This window comes from Oryctolagus cuniculus, chromosome 7, assembly GCF_051225735.1.
Source record: "Oryctolagus cuniculus isolate XC-2025 breed Fujian yellow rabbit chromosome 7, ASM5122573v1, whole genome shotgun sequence".
NCBI lineage: Eukaryota > Metazoa > Chordata > Mammalia > Lagomorpha > Leporidae > Oryctolagus > Oryctolagus cuniculus.
The window spans coordinates 91521180-91542079 of NC_142873.1; the positions used below are offsets into that span (position 1 = coordinate 91521180).

Below are 20900 nucleotides of genomic sequence, written 5' to 3' on the forward strand. Positions count from 1 at the left end.
GTCAGCAAAATGGCAGACATCCATTAATTAGCTACAAGTCCTAAGCATTCTTCAGGCTCTGAGTTCCACCCTTTAGGCCTCTGGTTCTACCTGAGTGTTGATTCTTTTTTGTGAAAGGTAACGTGTGTTCTCAGCCCATGGGCTTTCTCATCGCATTACCTTCTGGTAGAATTGTGGGGGCATAACTACCTGTTCAGTTTTTGTTCTAGCTTTTGTTCTTTCACTCTGGGTTAGTAGGTTTTCTGCAGGTACAATTCTCTAAGAAACTTTGCAGGCCAGCTGTGTATGTCATTTGAGTTTATGTGAAAGCAATATCTCTGTATCTCTGTTAAGAAGTTCTTTATCTTCCTCGGTGGCTTCCTAAGACGACCATGAAACAATGTTCTGAAGCTTCTTAATGACTCTACTACTACTTAATTCAGAGAATCTGAAGGAAAACTTTATTCTGAAAAAGGACCTTCTGTGAGACTGGATAGTCCTCTGAGACAAAACTTTGAATCTTTCTGAGGTCCTGACAAGTATGGCACAGCATCAGCTTCATGTTTAGACCATGATCAGCACAGCAATGAAATTGATGTTTGCTTAGAAGCCATTTCTTTCTTTGTTTTTAATTTTTAGCATTTTTTGCTGCAAGGAGAGGCTGAGGTTCTTCCAAACCATCAAAGGCTGATGTGTTTTTGTTCATCAGTTCTGCCTTCTAATTGGATTTCTCTCAACTTGCATTTTACTATAAGCAGCAGGAAGAAATAAAGTGACATAGTCAACATTTTTTTTGACAGGCAGAGTGGACAGTGAGAGAGAGAGATACAGAGAGAAAGGTCTTCCTTTGCCGTTGGGTCACCCTCCAATGGCCGCCGTGGCCAGCGCGCTGCGGCCGGCGCACTGCGCTGATCCGAAGCCAGGAGCCAGGTACTTCTCCTGGTCTCCCATGGGGTGCAGGGCCCAAGTACTTGGGCCATCCTCCACTGCACCCCCTGGTCACAGCAGAGAGCTGGCCTGGAAGAGGGGCAACCGGGACAGAATCCGATGCATAATTTTTTTTTTTTTTTTACAGGCAGAGTGGACAGTGAGAGAGAGAGACAGAGAGAAAGGTCTTCCTTTTCCATTGGTTCACCCTCCAATGGCTGCTGCGGCCAGTGCACCGCACTGATCCGAAGCCAGGAGCCAGATGCTTATCCTGGTCTCCCATGGGGTGCAGGACCCAAACACTTGGGCCATCCTCCACTGCACTCCCGGGCCATAGCAGAGAGCTGGCCTGGAAGAGGGGCAACCGGGACAGAATCCGGCACCCCGACCGGGACTAGAACCCGGTGTGCCGGCACCACAAGGCGGAGGATTAGCCTAGTGAGCCGCGGCGCTGGCCTCAACATTGTTTTGAAATCTTCTTAGCATCATCACCTTGTTCTTCAGGCACACTTTTGACACTTCATATAATTTCCCACACTAGTGCTGCTCAATAGTCTGCTGATATGCAACAAATAGCCTCCTTCCCTGAGTTTTCAAGATGTTTTTCACTTTGGGGTAAATTCTCTCACTCACAGTGCCCTCATTGTCCAAAATTCTCTGAACAATGTGTTAAAGGTGTCATTGAAACCCTTCTAAAAAATAAAAATAAGAATACAACCTTTCTCGAAGTTTACTGCACAGTCCAAGACTAGTTCAGTACTTTTGATATTTATTATGGTGTTATTTCAACTCCAGGCACCCAAATATGAATTAGTAATAAATCCTCAACAACATAGCAACTTTAACTACTCATGATCTCTACTTGCTCTGGATCAGGGATCCAGGTACAGTTAACTGGGTGACTCTAGCTCAGTATTTCTCAAGAAGAAAACCAGGTTGTCAGTGAGGTATATAGTCTTCTCAATGCTTGTCCCTCTTAAAAGTTCACTTACATGATTTTGTCGGACTTCAAGTGCTCAGTTGGTGTTGTTCAAAGGCATTAGGCCATTTTCCTGGGTAATTTTTCATAACCATCTACCCTGGCTGAGAATAACAAATGAAGAGAGGAAGCCTGAAACAGAGACAGAGTCGTTGTGTAGCCTAATCTAAGATATGATACCACTTCTGCTGCACTCTGTTCATTTTAAGTGAGTCAATAAACCCAGTGCACGTTCCAGGAGGGCTATTTTGTAAGGGCGTGACTGCTAGGAGGTAGAGATTCTGGGGAACATCCTATGGGACACTCATTGCACGGTCAGCTGTGACCACCTCATACAGAAGAGTATCAACTCATTCACTGCTAATTTCACCCTACATTAATTCTCTATATAATATATTTTATCTGATTTAAAGTTTTATACTTCTATCTTCATTAATTGTCACAAACTGAAGTTGGGAACATAATTTGTCTTCAAAAATAGGAAAAGCAACTTAATGTGAAACCTATAAAGTAGGTCAAATGTAATGATGTAATCAGATCTGCATCTTGGACTCAGAAAAGAAAGGCTAAGTGCAAGTGTAGCCTTAGACAAAGATCTCTCATCAATGATAAGGAAGGTCTGGCATAAAAGATAAGAATTCTTCATGAATGTGGATAACTAGATTTTGGAAGGTATGGAGGTAGGAGAAAATTTTAGGTAGAAGAAGTAACATGACAGAGACTAGGTGAGGAGAAAGTCTATTGCAGAAATTATAAATAGTTTGATAGGAGCAGGGGTGCTTAAATCTGAAATTGATGTATTAGTTATTAATGAAACAGGCAGTTGGGATAGCTGTTTGGAAAAAAGCTGATTAGTCATCTATTTTGTGAAAGCCACTTTACCAAATTATTTCTGAATATGATTTATAACATTATTTTGGATTGGGATTGTTTTTAATGTTTCAAGTGGCAGAAGTTCAGGAATATCTGGGAACAAAAGACTGCGTGGGATTTATTTAATATATCTGCCTTTAGACATGTGTCGGAGTGGGCTTTGGGCACAGCAGTTAAGCTGTCATTTGAGACACATACATTCCATATTGGAGTGCCTGGTTCAAATCCTGGCTTCATTTCCAGTTCCAGTGCCTTGCTGATACCTGAGAGGCATCAAGTGATGGCTCAAATACTTGGGTCCCTGCTACCCAAATGGGAGAACTAGGTTGAGATCTGGGCTCCTGATATCAGCCTGTTCAAACCTGATTATTGAAGACATTTTGGGAGTGAAACATCTGATTGATGAGCTCTCTCTGTCTCATTCTTGCTGCCTGCCCTTCAATAAATAAATAAATAATTTCTTTAAAACGACTCAAACATAATTCGAAGAGAAGGAAGTAGGTTATTCTGGGTGACTCTACAGCTGGGAATATTGGAAAATATGGCCAGATAATCACCTCGGAAACCACAGAAAATGAGTAAACCTTTTGTTTTCTGTCCCACTCAGGTAGAAACCAATCCACCTATAACATGTTCTGAAATATCTCAAAAATTTCCTTAATTTGTCCATATAAAAATCTTAGCACACATTTGTCAAGTGGAATTAAGTTGTACCTCTAGTTCTACAATGGAGTCTTCAATGTGGCTGCAACAAAGATGCTATATACTTTTGGTTTAGTCTGACCTATGATGTAACGTATAGGATTGATATTCAGATTTTGTTCTGGGTCGCAAAGTCATTCTTCTGTGTTCAACATATGGGGCAGTGTCAGTGCTATGGCATAGCATGTAAAGTTACCGCCTCCAGTGCCGGCATCCCATATGGGTGCCGGTTTGAGTCCTGGCTGCTCCACTTCCTATCCAGCTCTCTGCTATGGCCTGGGAAAACAGTAGAAGATGGCCCAAACCCTTAGACCCCTACACCTGCAGGGAAAGACCCAGAGGAAACTCCTGGCTCCTGGTCTTGGATCGGTGCAGCTCTGGCCATTGCGGCCAACTGGGGAGTGAGCCAGCGGATGGAAGACCTCTCTCTCTCTCTCTCTCTCTCTCTGCCTCTCCTTCTCTCTCTGTCTAACCCTTTCAAATAAATAAATAAATCTTTAAAAAATGTATAGAAGAAAGTAGCCCATTTAAAATTATCCTAAGAATCCACCTGACTAAATGATACTTTCTCAGTAGTACTTCTAGTCCAAACCACTTTCATATTATAACATTTCTGTGTAAGCAATTGGGAACATTATAAAATTTATGTTTTTAATTTGTTGCTTAATCTACAGAATAAAAATTAAAAATAATTTGTTTTGACAATACCTATCTCCCCATGTTTATCACCCCATATTATTTATAATGAAATGAAATTAAAAATTTATTCAGTGATGTATGTTGGGTGAAAATACATATAATAAATGAATGAAGCATGCATTTATTCTTGGTGGTGGTATTTTCAGACAGAAAATAAATTAATATTCCATTCAGGCCTTAAATGTGTTGGTATTTTAACTACTCATTAAAATTTATATGTGTACATTTATAAAAACTATTCCATTGAGGAACCATATTTTACCTTCCAGGTTCAGCATTTTTAGAAACTTAAAAAATTTTCACATATGCTGCATTGAAAAAATATGTAATTTAAGCAGGCAAAAATAAGCTAATAAATGACTTGAGATCTAGACTCCCTGGGAAGTGTAGTTAACTAAGACAATAATAATAAGTAAAAATATCCAAAGATATGTCTTAAAATTTTCTAGAATAAACAGCAATTATCATAAAAACAGATGTTTGTAGAATTAGGTATTTTATTGAGATTCAGGGGAATATTTTAAGTGTAATTATAGGAGTTAATTTATCTAAAATTACTTTTCTCAAAACTATTAAAAATGCCAAAGTTTTTTTTTTAGTGTGACAGTTATCTATTCGTTACCCCAGAGTAGTTTTCTTTCAGCATGACAGAAATCAGTTGTGTACTTCTGCAAAGGACTTACAAACATGGGGAGAACAACAGCACTGGCAGAAGCTGTGCTACTGAATTATCAATGAAGTCTTTATTATTATATCTTTGCAAAAAACAAAGATAATTTTTAAATGCAGTTTATTTGACCAAAGACATCTGGTATGGTCTTACATACTTACTTTCTTCACACTGTGTTTGAATTGTGTCACTGTAATATTGCGCAGAAAGATTTGCATATATATATATATATGCTTACAAAATAAGAGTTGTAATGAATCTAAAGAAATTATGCCAGGCACAAAAATTTTGTGCTTTTTTTCTGTAATTCATCTTTCAATTTTCAAATAAAACTCTGGAACGTTGTAAATATCACTTACAAGATTTGGACAAAGACTTCACTGGGTCTTATTCCCTCTTAGCTAAAGTAATCATTAGTGATCTTTGTTGACACTTCAATACTGCAGCATTCTCCCCTCCCAGCCACCTGTAAATCCCACTCCATTTAAAGTCCCCATCCCTAAATCTTTAGCTGGCTTGCTATCTACTTCTGTAATGAATTTATAAAGGCTGTGTTGACATGATCTTAACAAAAACTCTGTTGTAGTAAGGGAAAAAGTAGGGAGAAAAAAAAATGAGTGTCTTTGTTCAAAACAGAACAAACCAGATGATTTTTTAAACCACAGTAGCTAAACAGCATATCATTGATTCTAATGTGAATAATAAAGGTGCTTAGAGACCATTCTCCTCATGTATGAGGTTTCAGTTTTCAATACCTAGCAATCTGGATACTTGCCATGCTAATAATTACTTCATGTGGGTCACACACTACTTCAAAGTAAAGAAACAATATAACAGAAAATGCTTTGAAGACAGTTCGTGAAACTGAATACATAGAACATAAATTCATATCTTGTTTTATAACATCAAAGATCATGGTTGTTCTGAACATCACAATTGCAATGGACTAACTTGTTTTGAATGTAACTTCTTACATACAAAGTGAGTAGTACGATTTTGCATTAGCTTCCACTATAATCACTTCTTGAACTGTCACTCAGTAAAGTGGAGGGTATTGAAATTGCCCATGAAACAAATCTTGATGATTTAAATAAACATGAATTGTAGTGTTTATTATGGAATAATAATGTGAAACTTTAAAGCATTAATTTGATAATTTTTCCTTCTGGCAACTGTTTTTCAATTTAGAACCTAACCTTATTTGAAATATTCTAGGGAAAATAACGCGCTCATTTTCTTTAACGAGCTCTTACAATGTTTATGCTGTCAAGAAAATTAAAATCTTTCTAACCAGAATTTTATTAATCATGCATCTCAAACTCAAATCATGGTACAGTCATGTAGGCTACTAAAGTGAACAGAGCAGATAGCTTGCTGGAGAGTACAGGAATCCAGAAAATGGATACTCTACCTAAAGGAATTAAATTTTAAAAAATTCTTATTTGGCCAAGCAGATTTAATCTAGGAGGTCAGGTCTGTCTGACCAAGGGTCACCAGATTTTTAGCTATCTATTTATATGGTAACCTTTTCATCTGAATTTGAAAGCAGAAGACACTGAATAATTTACTTTTCCTTTATCTTCATAATGTTGATGATATATGTTCAATTTATTTTTATTTTCTTCTTTTTAATTGAAATATGGGCTGTTATGTAGTGAACAGCATACTGCTTGGTTCTCTTTTCTCAACTCTGTCTGGAATCCCTTATATTTATGACTGCAAATTCAAGATTTGTGAGGATTATTTCTGTTCTATTCCCTTTTTATTAGAGGTGAGAAAACCAAAGCCTAGAGAGGTTAAATGCTGTACTCAATATCCCATAGCCAATTACACAAGATTCATAGTCTCTTAATTCAGGCATCTTTCATGAATACATACACAAGTAAGCACAAAACAGACACACAACATATATTCATTTATCACATTAATTAGTACAGATTTCTTTCATTCTGTAATGTGTCTTACTCATTGCTTTCACTCTACATTCTACACTGAACCTGGTGGGTATTTATTAGATGAACTACAAATATATTTTTATTTAACTTGAATTTCTTTTGAATAAATGACACTTCCAAAAATTTCACAAGAGTTATTGACAAAAAGGAATTATTTGAATTGCAAGTATGCTGAGATATTTAGTGATATTTACAATCTATCTCAGACTAAAGTTAGCTCAGTGTTTCTTCATTCATCATATCAGATTTTGTTTAAATATAAAGAAAATTAAAAGGCTCTTCAAAAAAAAATGCAGGTGACATAAAAAGAGGAAATATTTACTGTATAAAGCAGATACAGTAGGAGGGGATACGGTAATGGGACTTGTCCGTATTACATGCAGCCCAGAGACAGTTTGGAAATGAAAAACAAGGGAGGCACTATGATTGCTTCTGGTTTCATAAGGCGAGTAGGCTGGTCTGAGAGTTGATACTGTCACTCAGTATTAGGAAGAGCAAAAAGGTGTTAAAGAGGAAATTCATACATGCACCCTAGTAATGGGACCTGTTCAGTTCAACAGAAGTCCTAGAAACTTTATAAAGACCCGATAAAACTTGTAAGTGGAGGCAAAAGTGAGTCAATATTTATAGAGCTTAGGTTTAAGCAGTGACATTAAATCAGGATTTAATGAAGGAGCACAAAAGACTGTTTAAACAAGTATTCAAATTCTGACTGCCTTGTGCCTATTTCTTCCTGAGAAAAATGGCATTGATAGAACCTACCTGTGTTAGGCAGAATTCTAGCAACAATCCATGTTGATTTTCATTCTTGTATAATCAGGAACCTGTGAATATGATGAATTACTGTTCTTATGATATATCTCAAAAAAGAGGTTATTAATATAGTTGTGATCTAATCATACGAGACCTATAAATGCAAAGAATTTTCTCAGCTGGTAGCACAACAGGAAGGCAGAATCTCTATGCGTGAGGGAATTTGTTGCATCATTGCTGGGTTTGAAGACAGAGGAAGCAATGGGAAGAAATATGAGCTCAGAGTAGCCCCTAGATGACAGCCAAAAAGGAAAAAGAAATGTCAGTCCCACAACCATAAAGTTTAATTTGGCCCAACCTGAATGAGTATAGATGTAGCTTCTTCCCCAGAGCCTACAGATGAGAACCTATCCTGACCAACAGTTGATTGCAGCCTTGTAATCATGTAATCTAGTAAATTGAGAATTCTATTTTTAGAATTGTGAGATAATAAATAGTTTTAAAGCCATGAATGTGCTGTAATTTGTTATGTAATGATAGGAAATTAAAACTAATTTGTTATGTAATGATAGGAAATTAATGAAAGGAAATTAATTTCACACAATTGTTATCAGATTGAAGAGTAGAATATATGTAGAGTTCCTAATATCAATAACTTCCTGTCAAGCTGAAACACTCAATAAACAATAGCCATTTGCTGTTGTTGTTGTTCTGAGATAGCAGATGCATACTCTGAGCAAGCCACAGACTTTGGGAATCTCAGACCAGACTTCTTTCTTTAAGGTAATAATAGGTCTAATCCACATGACCACTGAATATTAAATGATTATGCATGATTATTCAAGTTTCTTCAAGTTCTGTAGGCTTAGTCCTCAAAGAACATCATTTCCATAAGTTTTCAGTAGTAGATTAGGATTGTATAGACAGTAGAGATTTGACTGACCAACCACAAATCTGCACCTGATAATTGGATTGATGATATAAGGAAAAGACAAAGGGGAAAAAACAGAGGGGTAGATGAGGGGTGTGACTAGATGAATAAAGACTTGAAAGCAATATGAACACATTTTTTTTCAGGTGTCAGTGAAGAGAATGGTCTGTCTATGTGTCCTTTATTAGCTTTGTTATTTATGGTAGTACGTGTAGTAGATTGCAATATGCTGCTTAGTGTTGCTAATTTCCAGTAGGAGATGGAAGCATTTTCTGAAACATCTCATTGTGGGCCTCTCTCTCTCTCTCTCTCTCTCTCTCTCTCTCTCCCGGCTATAGCCATTTCATTGATCCTGTTTTTGATTGATGAAACAATTTTTTTTTTAAAGCAACCGTACAAAGCTATTATGTTTCCAACAACGTGCCAGGGCTAAGGATTCAAAAACAATGAAGAACTTTAAAAGGAGTATGGAAAAAAAATCAATCATGAAAACTGGAATTAAAAGATAAAATTAAGAATCTAAACTGAATTTTTTCAGTATAAGAGATACTAGTGAGCTTGCTCATTCTCTCCCCACTCCCATTCAAGATACTTTTATAAGCAAATTACGATTGTTCAGCCCTGAAGAACTATGGGTTTTTATGTCAAAGCAGTCTATTTCACATTATTGACTGAATAAAATGTGTTCCACTTAAGAATTTTTTAAGATTATGAAAAGAAAAGAAGTCAGAGGGAGCCAAATAAGCCTATAAAGTGGACGCCTGATGACTTCTCATTGAAACTGAAAACATTCACCTTGTGTGTTGAGGCAAATGAGCAGTAGCACTCTCGTGGTGAAGGACTCTGGTGACACTTTTCCAGGTTCCAGCTCTGAGAACACTGTGACAATCAGCTGATTTATTGTTCTTTGGTCTTCCATAGAGCCAAGAAGCAACATGTATAAAGAATCCTGCAAATTTTTTTTTTTTTTCTGTTTTGTCTGGTTTTAACTGCGATTATGCTTCGACTGGCCAATTTCCACCTCTAGATAGCCGTTGCTTGGATTGTGCCTTGCTTTCAGGACCCTACTGGTAAAATATTGTCTCAGCTTCTTTTCCAGTTCTTCTGAGAAATGCTTCAGGATCTTGAAACTGCTTGCTAAAAATTCCCATATAAATCTCTGTTCTTGTCTGCAGCTAATCTGAGTACGACAGCTTGGGATCCCATTAAGCAGGAAGTTTGTTTATTTTAATATTTCAGTCAGAATTTTGTAAGTTGAACTGATTGAGATATCTACAGTTTGGGTTATTTTTTCTGTCGTTAATCATTAGCCATCGTTAATTCAGACATGGTTATGATTAATTATTTTCCTGAAAAGTGATATTGGATGGTACGTCACAGTGGGCTCAATATACAACATTGAATTATCATTCCTGAAATATTTATTTATTTGTAAAATTGTGATTTCTTTGAGAAATTGACCCTACAAATTTTCATAATGCATTTCCACTCAAGTTTCACTATAAATGTGTTGCTTGTTCTTAAAGCAATTTTGGCAGAGTTCATGTTGCTTTGATAGGCACTTTTGTTGAAGCTACTGCTTTTTCCTTCTAAATAGTTCAAATAAGGTACCGGTCAAACACGTTATAATAAGCTTCCGTGAGTTTATTTTAGTGCAAAAAAACACTTCAAAGTCATCCATAGTTTTTGCATAATAATCATTTTCCATGAAGTTTGTGATATCTGTATAATTACAGTCCCAGTGGGAAGACAGATATATTATCTGCTCTGAGGAGTGGATCACGTGACAGTTCTTGATCTTTAAAGCCATTCAGGTCCAAGTTGTATTCTGCCTTAATACTGTACATTAAACTTGCCCTGTATGTAAAACTTTTTAACATAATCAGAAAATTTAATGAGGTTCTTGCTTCTTAAAAAGAGCTATGCCATTTACTGCATTACCAGGAGATAGGAATTAATTTTTCTGATTTCAGAGAACTTCCTGCAAATCACATCCATGCAGGATACCTCACTGAGAAATCAATTTTATAGTTCTCGAGTATCACAACAATAAGTGAATACCTTTCAGCCGTTGTACAAAATGCAAATCTTGGCCGGCGCCACGGCTCACTAGGCTAATCCTCCGCCTAGCGGCGCCAGCACACCGGGTTCTAGTCCCGGTCGGGGTGCCAGATTCTGTCCCAGTTGCCCCTCTTCCAGGCCAGCTCTCTGCTATGGCCCGGGAGTGCAGTGGAGGATGGCCCAAGTCCTTGGGCCCTGCACCCCATGGGAGACCAGGAAAAGCACCTGGCTCCTGCCATCAGATCAGCGCGATGCACTGGCTGCAGTGCGCCAGAAGACCTTTCTCTCTGTCTCTCTCTCTCACTGTCCACTCTGCCTGTCAAAAAAAAAAAAAAAAAGCAAATCTTCATTAGGAGTTCCAGTAACTAGAAGTAAAACTAATCAATCAAAATATGGTTATTTTTCTCCTGTCTAGTTTAAAACTTATCAGTTCCAAATTTTATCAATAAAACAATTAATTGGAGAAAAGTTCTTTTCCTTTAAAGGTGAATTATTCAGGGTAAGTGCTGTGGCATAGTGAGTGAAGATGTCTCCTGCAGTGCTGGCATCCCATATGGATGCTGGTTCAAATCCCAGCTGCTCCTCTTCTGATCCAGCTCACCACTATGGCCTAGGAAAGCAATAGAAGATGGTACAAGTACTTGGGTCCCTGCACCCATTTGAGAGACCCAGAGGAAACTCCTTGCTCCTGCTTTTGGATCAGTGCAGTTCCGGCCATTGCGGCCATCTGGGGAGTGAGCCAGCTATGGAAGACCTCTATTTCTCTCTGCCTATGCCTCTCTGAAACTTTGCCTTTCAAAAAAATAAATAAATCTTTTTTTTTTTAGAGTTGAATTGTTCCTAAGTGCTCCTAGAATGAATTGGCATTTTATTTTTAGTTTTTGTTAGTTTATATATATATATATATATATATTATTTATATAAAGGGAACAAAGTTCATGTATTTCACATATACAGTTTTAAGAGCATAATGGTACTCCCCAACCTACCCTACCTCCTTCCCTTACTCTAACCCTCTTCGTTTTTCTTTCCTATTTTTCTTTTAATTTTTACAGTGACATCCTTTCAATTTGCTTTATAATCACAAGTTTAACCCTATACTAAATAAAAAATTCAAGTTGTAAGTGGAAAAACCATTGTTCCTCGAGATTATAGACAGGGGCTATAAACAATATTCAAATCTCAAAACTCAATTTTGCTAACATGAGTTACTTTTTTGTATTCTTTATAATGTTACCTCAGATTAGGGAAAATGTATTTGTCTTTTGCAGACTGGTTTATTTTACTAAGCATAATGGTCTGCAATTTTAACCATTTTGTTGGAAAATATGGGATTTTATTCTCTTTTAATGGCTGATCAGTCATTCTAAACTTCTCCTTTAACTACATTTATCTTTTAAATGTTAGGAAACTTAAGATCTTTTTTCCAAAAAAGTACTAAAAACAAAAAAAAAATTTGGACAAAAAATAATAAAGACTTCTAGCTTGATTTTTATTTCTATGTGACTTAATAATTTCTTATAAACATAAAGTTAGGTGGATGGTATTGTGATACAGCCGGTTATGAGTGTTGCAATACAGCAGGTTAAGCTGCTGCTTTGAACACCCGCATCTCATGTCACAGCACCTGGTTCCAGTCCCAGCAACTCCATGCTTCTGCTCCAGCTTTCTGCTATTGTGCTTGGGAGGCAGTGGATAATGGTGCACATATTTGGGTCCTTGATATGGGAGACATATGGAATTCTTGGCTCCTGGCTTCAGCCTTGTTTACCTCTAACTGTGCTGGGCATTCAGGGAGTGAACAAGTGGATGGAAGATATTTTTTTCTGTGTGTGTGTGTGTGTGAGAGAGAGAGAGAGAGAAAGAGAGAGAGAGAGAAAGAGAGAAAGAGAGGGAGAGAGAGAGAAAGAGAGAGACAGAGAGAAATATCCTTCCTTTCAAAATAAATTGTATATGTAGTTTCTTTATTTAGGTGATATATTACCTGTCACATTTGGTAGAAATCAAATCAATATCAACTTGCATTTTATTACAAAGTTAAGACTTCCACAAAATATATTTTAAACTGTTAGATTCCATGACTTGGAAAGTACTGTCAGCACTTTGTATGGGTGTTCACTCCCTCCCTTCTGTCAACTATCTATGTGAGACCCATCTCACATAGAATATTAGTTTTCTATTTAGTTTCCCCATCCCATGCACATCAAGGAAAAAAGGTTATATAATACTAGTGCTTAAATTGTCACCTATGAGTTAGGAAAACCAACTTTATATTGTGCCTACTTCGTTAGTTATCCCTGTATGTTAGCCAAATTATTGGGTATCTCTACAAATTGAAGGTTAAAGATGTTACATATTTCATATGATACAGATATCAAAGTCACAATTCAAATAGAATGCTTGATGCCTGGCATGTAACAATGATGATTTATTCACTGTTACAACTACATATTCTAAAAATAGGATGATATTAGAAACATTACTAGAGCTGCATCACCAATACTGTGCCTTGGATATCTGGTCATAGTATGCTGCACAATTTGGCTAAAAGAAAAGGCCCAGTTGTGATCCTAGTAGATAAATTGATATACTATTTTAGGCCAAAGGTAATTATTTTGGTCAACCAAAGCTGCTATTATGAATACCATAGTCTTGGTGGCTGCACAGTAGACATTTATTTTCTCAAAGCATTAGGGGCTGGAAGGCTGAGTTCAGACGAACCTCTCACTGTGTGCTTACATGACCTGGTCTTTATGTGGCTATATGTATGGAGAGAGCATGAGCAAGCTCTCTAATGTCTCTTATAAGAACATTCATGTAATAATATCAGAGCCCTCCTTTTATAACTGACTCATTCAAACTCAATCTCCCTGTCTCCCACTACAATTACATTGTAGATTAGGTTTTCAACATAGGTGTTTTTTATGGACACAACTCAATCCCAATCATGTAACATTCATGGATACCTAAAATAGAATATTGACAGTGAAAATGAATGAGAAGGTAAATAGAAGATGTGACTCAATTCTCTTAAAGATGGACAGACTTTGCTATCTATTTGGCAAGGGGATGAAGACAGACATCAAATTGAAGATGACTTCAAGATTGATAGCATTGATGACTGGCAGACAGTGATGCACTAACAGAAATTAAATAGTGCTGGCGCCGCGGCTCAACAGGCTAATCCTCCGCCTAGCGGCGCTGGCACACCAGGTTCTAGTCCCGGTCAGGGTGCTGGATTCTGTTGCCCCTCTTCTAGGCCAGCTCTCTGCTGTGGCCAGGGAGTGCAGTGGAGGATGGCCCAAGTGCTTGGGCCCTGCACCCTATGGGAGACCAGGAGAAGCACCTGGCTCCTGCCATCGCATCAGCGTGGTGCGCCGGCCGCAGCCATTGGAGGGTGAACCAACGGCAAAAGGAAGACCTTTCTCTCTGTCTCTCGCTCTCACTGTCCACTCTGCCTGTCAAAAAAAAAAAAAAATTAAATAGTAAAAGAAGCAAAATAAAATAGGAAATATGTAAGACGTGATGGATTTAGTTGGAAGTTTCCAGAAGTCAGCTGAAATTTTATTCACTACTTCCTATATACATGGACCCTTCACCGTAAGTATTCTTCTGAAACTTGAAATATAAACAGTGAATAAAAGATGTTCTTGTCTCAAAGAAATCCTAGTCTCTTGATATTTTATAATAGAACACTATGAAAAGGCCACAGGCAGAATCTGTGGACTCAAACACGTAAGATGTTAGTAGAAATCATGTTTGCGAAGAACTCAGCACCAGGATGAAATGTGGGATAATGATTTGCTTGTTTCAAATGTTGTTATCTATCCACTTTCATTTTTTTTGCTGCATAAAAATGTATATATGTCTATGCGGAACCCTTAAAATTTAAATTATTACTGGGTAGGGAATTATTATATATTCTTAGAATTGTATCTATGAACTAAACTGAAACTGTTCTATTTGTATTAATATCACTTTAAAATGAGACTTGTGTTGTCATAAGTGTGCATTTGCTGTGATCCTGAGAATCTAATTATTAATGAATTTTCCCAAAAAAAGTTATTAAGGTAGACCAAGGAAACTATTAGATGTTTTCTCTAATAAAAAAAAACCGCAGTTTGTCATCCTCAAAAAATGAATTTATGAACAAATTCTATTTAGAAGTTAAGGTAGACACTTTGTTCATAGTGAAATGGTACAAAAATCTATAGTAGTAATAAATGTTTAATTATAAAGGGTAATGATGACTACAAGAAACTTGAGTTATATTGTGTGTTACTTGACTGTTAAATATCGACTGTTAAATATCTAGTCTAACATAAATGCAGCAAATATACTGCCATCTCTTCTCTACACACACCTTTTATATTGTCTTCTATCATTTGGGGTAAATTTTACCAAACTCTTGCCACAGACAAGTTACAACCTAAAATTCCCCAGTGTGATTCCAGAATGTCTTGATTAGTAGCTAGTGACGAGTGGCATTCAAAGCAGTTCATGGACACTTTGGGTTTTATTTAGCTTTCCAGTAAAAATTCTTTGTGACCCTGAGTGAAAATGGGAAGTAAGCAGGAATTTTACAGAATAGGGCAAGAGATAGCTGAAGGAGAGCAGGTCACAACTTTGTTTAGAATGAACTTGTCAATGGTAAGAGGGTGGGAGCCAGTTTATACAGCTGTGATGGACACTGTGAGAAAGTCTCTAGGAAGTCAATAAACCCACTGTTTTATACACGGTATAATAGAAAGTGGACTGTAGTTAAAAACATTCCTCATCTCACTTTCTTCTCTATAAAATGAATAGGTTAATGGAAGAAAATTCATGTGATTGTGAGGATTTTCTTTGTTTTGTGAAGGAAAATGATAAACAAATTTCCCTGCCATGCTCTTCACACACACCATAAAAAGGGCAGATATTGGGCATACATTGTTTTTCTCAATGCTTTACAACCTAGGAGTTTTGACAGTTTAATGATTTTATGAATGACTTTATTTTGTACTAACTTTAAAATTTATGATTTTCATTTCAATAGATTTCTGTGGATTCTAAGGAATATTGCTGTTAACAGGAAATTCAAGCTAAACTTAGCCAAAAATTAAATTGTTTCCTGGTATCTTGCCCCTAAATGTACTATTTATTGTTCATATGTATTTCATATAAATGAAAAGGTTTACTGACAATTTAGAACATATATATTATCTACACTAAAAGATAGAAGATCATATTACTCTGGATACTGTAGATCTGTTCTGTCAATATAGTAATCACTAATCATTTGTGACTATTTAAATATAAATAACAATTTTACAAATTAAAACTTCAGATCCTCAGTTGTACTAGCTATAATTCATGTTCTCATTAGCCACACGTTTAGTGGTTGGCACATGAAACAACACAGAATTTATAAAACAGATGCATGATCACAATTTTATTGAACAGCACTCTCATTGTCTAAACTTGCTTTTAGACAAAGACCCTACCCTCCATGAATTGACTGCCTGGTATGGCAAGCTGGAATTAACTAATTAAAATGTTTGTTATAAATTCTTAAGACAAACTGGATGCTAGAAATACAGCAGCAAATGGAAAAAGTATGTTTTATGCAAATGCTGAGTCCATAACGCTATAATTTAATATTTTTCTAAACATAGAATTTCCCCTAGGAGCTATTTCTTCTTTAGAAGTCAGTATAAGACAATAACTTTAATAAGGTTAACTATCAGTTTGTTGATAGGACTCCACGTAGCCATGTCAGTCTTTAAGCAAGTTCCAAATATAATAAGAAAGAAGCACCCAGATAATTACCAACAGTTCTTGGGATGGACCTTGTTCTCTATTTCCAAACTGTTATGTGAAATTCATTTCTAAAGCACATGTGAAAGCAGGAAGGAAGATGAAATGATTCAGAAGTTGTAACCCACTGAGCGCTCTGTACTGCATATCCTGTTTATTATGCCGCTGAGTATTGGATGACTGCAGAATTCCAAATAATTGAGGACAGAGGAGTTGCTGTGAAGTAAATTCCCACTGAGTGGACAGAAGAAATGTTAACCTGCTGCAGCACAAGTATATCCAGCCTCAGATTTGACAGCAGCAGATTTACCTGGCATGTAGCAAGACAACATCAGGTGGCTCTGTTTGAGGTAAGACTCCATGCAGCCAGAGAGATGAAGAGACTAAGCCACAGAATGTGACGAGTCTTAAATGTGAGTGTCTGGCTAAGCTTCTATTTGTTGGCACAAGGATTACCTATCTCTCACCCGGAGATTTAGTTCCACCTTTACATATGCATCATGATATTGTCAATGACATTTAGAGACAACTTCCGAACACCTGAAAGAGAGTACACTTAATTAACGGTTTGATAGAATTATGTTCCTTGTTCTTTAATGAGTTATTTTAGATTGAGGGAAGGATATGAAGCATTAGAAAGGGTCAAAATTAAGTTTTAATTCTACTCATTGTTTCATTTTCTTTGATCCGGAATTTCTGTGTGCATGGAATTTGCACAGTTATCTTAATTCAAATTGATTCCAGGAATGCTCTAACCACAGAGAACAGTGACATCACTGTGAATGCCCTGTGCTTTATACCCTCCCATGCTCTTACTCACAGTCCATTTCTGGAATGCTATCTAATCCTGCAATTTTTTTATCCATCCTTCATGGTCAAACTCAAGTACCAACTCCTTTTTAATTCATGCATTCCCCAAATATTTGTTGGGTGTTCACTATGTTCCATGCACATCTGCAGGATTGGGGAAATTGGTGAAAATAAGAAACGATTCCTTGCCTTCATGAAATATAATGTATTTGGAAGAAGCAACAAAAATATGAAATGTATAGTGTTAAAGACAAGACTGTATTACTTGAAGAAAATGAATGCAGAAAGAGAAATGTGAATAAGTTATCTTAAAATGGTAGTTAGGGACGGATCTCTTCAGGAGAGAACACTATTGAAAATTTCATGATGAAATGAGCTATATGATATTTGTGAAAAGAGGAAAGATATCAGGCAAAGGTAACAGGAAATTTTCTGTAAATCAGTGCAAAATGAAAATATCAAAAAGCAGCAGTGGTGAGCATGATGGAAGTGAGGGACGAGTTTAGAGAATGAGGGAGAAAACAGGGGAAGTAGAGCATTGTAGGGCTGTGGTGTGGTGTTTAAACGTCGGACAACTGAAACTGTTGGAAAATTTGAGAAGGTAAATGACTTGATCTGTTTTAAGTTTGGAAGAGCATTTGACTGCCAAAGGGTGAATAGATAGAAATGTCAGGGATAAACTAATGGGTCAAGAAAAAAGATGTGATATCAGTTTATAGGTTATGGAAGTAGGTAGGTGGAAATTGATGAGGGTTTAAATTTAACTGACAGGGGTAGGCATTATGAAAATGTTATCAAGTTAAAGTTGAAGGAGGCTAAAGTACTTGATGATATATGGACTATAACATGGGAGCAAAGTGTAGGCATGCAGGAGAACTCATAAAGTTTTGGCTTCAACAAGATGAATGCAGCCAACTAAGGAAGGAACAGGTTGGGTATGTGTATGGTAGGGTGTAATATAATGAAAGAGACATTTTAGCTAATAAAATTTTGAGATATCCACTAGGGACTGGTGGAAATGTCACGTTGATAGTTGGGTACATTTGTTTGGAGATTGAGATTAATCAACACATTTATGATTCTGAAAGCCAAGGGATGGGATGAGATTACTTAGAGAAAAAGTGCAGAGAAGAGGTACAAGGACTGAATCTGTGAGCCCAATATCATATAGAAATTGACATGAAAAGGAGTTACCAAAAAATAATGGTTGTTTTTAGTAATGATCTCATTTTATTTTTATGTCATGTTTTCCTATTAGCTTTATTAATGACTTATTTTTGTATCACAAATATCCCTCTCTAAGCTTATCACATGGTATTTTCTCAAATATCTCTATGGTAATTTTTTGTGCCTTGGCTTAGAAAACTTTGAAAATGTATTTATGGGAAAATGCTAATATTATTGGAAGACAATGATAATTTAGTCCTCTGTAAATAAAATACTTTGACTTCTTTCCCCTAAATCCCCTATAATAATACAGACACCTCAGCTAGCATTATATTTGTTGTTAACTCATTGAGTGTATACTTACGACTCCTTCATATTATGTTACTTCTTTTTTCTTTAAAAGCCAAGCTCATTTTCCATCACCAATTTTATTTCAATCACTTCCATGATAACATTTCATGATAAAATGCATCCATTCCAAATGCATACCAGCTTCCATAAGAACTTACAGTCACAGTCCATTGGTTCAGCGAGCCCTAGTTTAAGTTTACACATTCAACTGAACACTATAGGGTCTATAGGCTCTCTGGTAGCACACCTATGCCTGCAGGCAGGTATCTGCAGATGATTGGCTTCAGGTGTTTGCCTGCAGGAGCTCATTGAAAGGCAATGCAAATGAGGCCATTTTCCCTAGCAGAAGACATTAACCTGCAGGAACCTTGTAGGCACAGGTGTATTTTGGGACCATAACTGTGTACTTCTTAAACATATGTAGAACATTATACATTAATCATAAATACTAGGTCAACAAAGTAAGGAGTACTCAATAAAGTAGGTGAAAAAGGACATGAGACACTATGTAGAATGATATAATTAGAGACAATGTTTTTGTCTTCCTCCCTACACTGTAAACTTTATATTTGCCACCATTCTAACTTGTATTCTGCCACGATTCTAAGAAAAAGAAAATTAAGTATATATAAACACACACACACATATATATATATATATAAAGGTATGTTGATAAATGAAAATATGAGAGTCAAGTAAAACTTATTTGAAATCCTATTATTTTAAATAAAAGCAAGTCATTAAATTTATACTAAGCCACGTAGGATTCAAAACCATATTTTGTTTCTGAACTATACCAAGTTCTCAGTACTAAATTCTAATAATCCTAGAAGGTCATATTGACCTACAAATCAGAATAGTAAGGAAAAGAGTTTTCTACATTTTAGATTTTAAAAAATTGTTGGAAGTTTTAGTTACATGTTATCAGTGAAGGCACAGAACAAACTTACCTTCTTTCTAAGTAATCACTTTGTGGTGAACTTTTCCCAGCCAAGAAACCCTACAATGTTTACAAAGTATGTACTTCATCACCACACAGATGCTGAAGTGCTGCCTTAGGGACTCAACATGTGCTTATCTAAGTTTCTTATCCCTACCTTCACTTACATCGTAATTGTCCTTATACTAAAAAATGTATTCTCTGTTATTACATGCATGCTCTCACCTCTGCCTTCACAATATGTGTTCTTATCGAATGGAACTGTATAGCAAATTCCCAAAAGTAAACTTTTTCTGAATATACAATGGAGTTGAATGCATGTGGTATACTTGAGATAGATCCAAGACAGGGATGGTGGGGATAGCAGAGAAGTTACAATGCTTTATGCATATCATTCATTATTTCAAATTGAAACATATATGTGACATTTATAGGGGATTTAGCTCTGGTATAATTTCATATGCAGGTGGGTGCTTAATAAATAATTTTTGATGTTGGGCCAAGAATGTGCTGCATATAGGATTTGTGCATATGCTCCATGATATTAATGATAAAACATATGTTTAAAAACATTTGCATGCAAGCCTGGGACATATTGCCTCCATTCTTTACTGAACATCTCCTCCAAAAAGGCCTCCTCATCTTGAAATAAAAACGTTTCAAAATCTAGAAACGCTCCTCTGCTGTAGTTCTACTTTGTGCATGCCAGTAGTGTAACCTTCAAAAACATAAGTCTGATATTGTCTGCATTGCTTAAAAACTTTTAAAGCAACATGGCACGTGGGCTGTTCACACTTTTACATTCTCATCCTATTATGCTTTTCCTGGCTTGTTTTTACTATCTCCCACCCACCCTATTAAGCAGCTATATTGCTCGCCATTCTCTGAACACATCATGAAGTTTTCCCCTGCCCTGCTCTTTTTAGTACTATTTAATCAGCCTAGAATGTGTTGTCCAAACTTCTCTGCATAGTGAGCAAGACTCAGACTATATCTTCCTCTAAAATGTGTTCTCATTGAGGGTGCATCCCAGATTTCCTGACCTTCTAGAACCTGTCCCATTCATCTCAGCAGACCGTTCTAAGTTGATTCTCTTTAAAGGTGCTCACAGCCTCAGTGGCTTATCCTGATGGAGTGTGGAATATTGTATAGGCAATGGGGAAAACTACGTTAATGAATATTCTTTAGGAGATTTCCCTTCTCTTTAGCTCATTCTGGGTACTCCATTCTACCCATGTTTGTGAGTGTCTGTGTGTGTGTGTATAGACAAATGTTGATACGAAAACTTTTAAATTTCAGAAATAATA

General features: G+C 36.6%; 1 long non-coding RNA gene across 5 annotated transcripts in view; it reads left to right on the forward strand.

Moving 5' to 3' along the window:
• The window catches only part of LOC127493433 (uncharacterized), a 50918-nt gene that overhangs the window by 4479 nt on the left and 25539 nt on the right, over nucleotides 1–20900 (forward strand). For 2 of the 5 annotated variants that reach the window (XR_016237245.1, XR_016237243.1), the window contains exon 1: nucleotides 15092–16675. The exons of 2 other annotated variants lie outside the window; for them this stretch is intronic. This is a non-coding gene — a long non-coding RNA (uncharacterized LOC127493433). Of the gene's footprint in view, nucleotides 1–15091; nucleotides 16676–20900 lie in introns of those variants that run through there. One more of the 5 variants, XR_016237242.1, reaches the window with a different exon arrangement.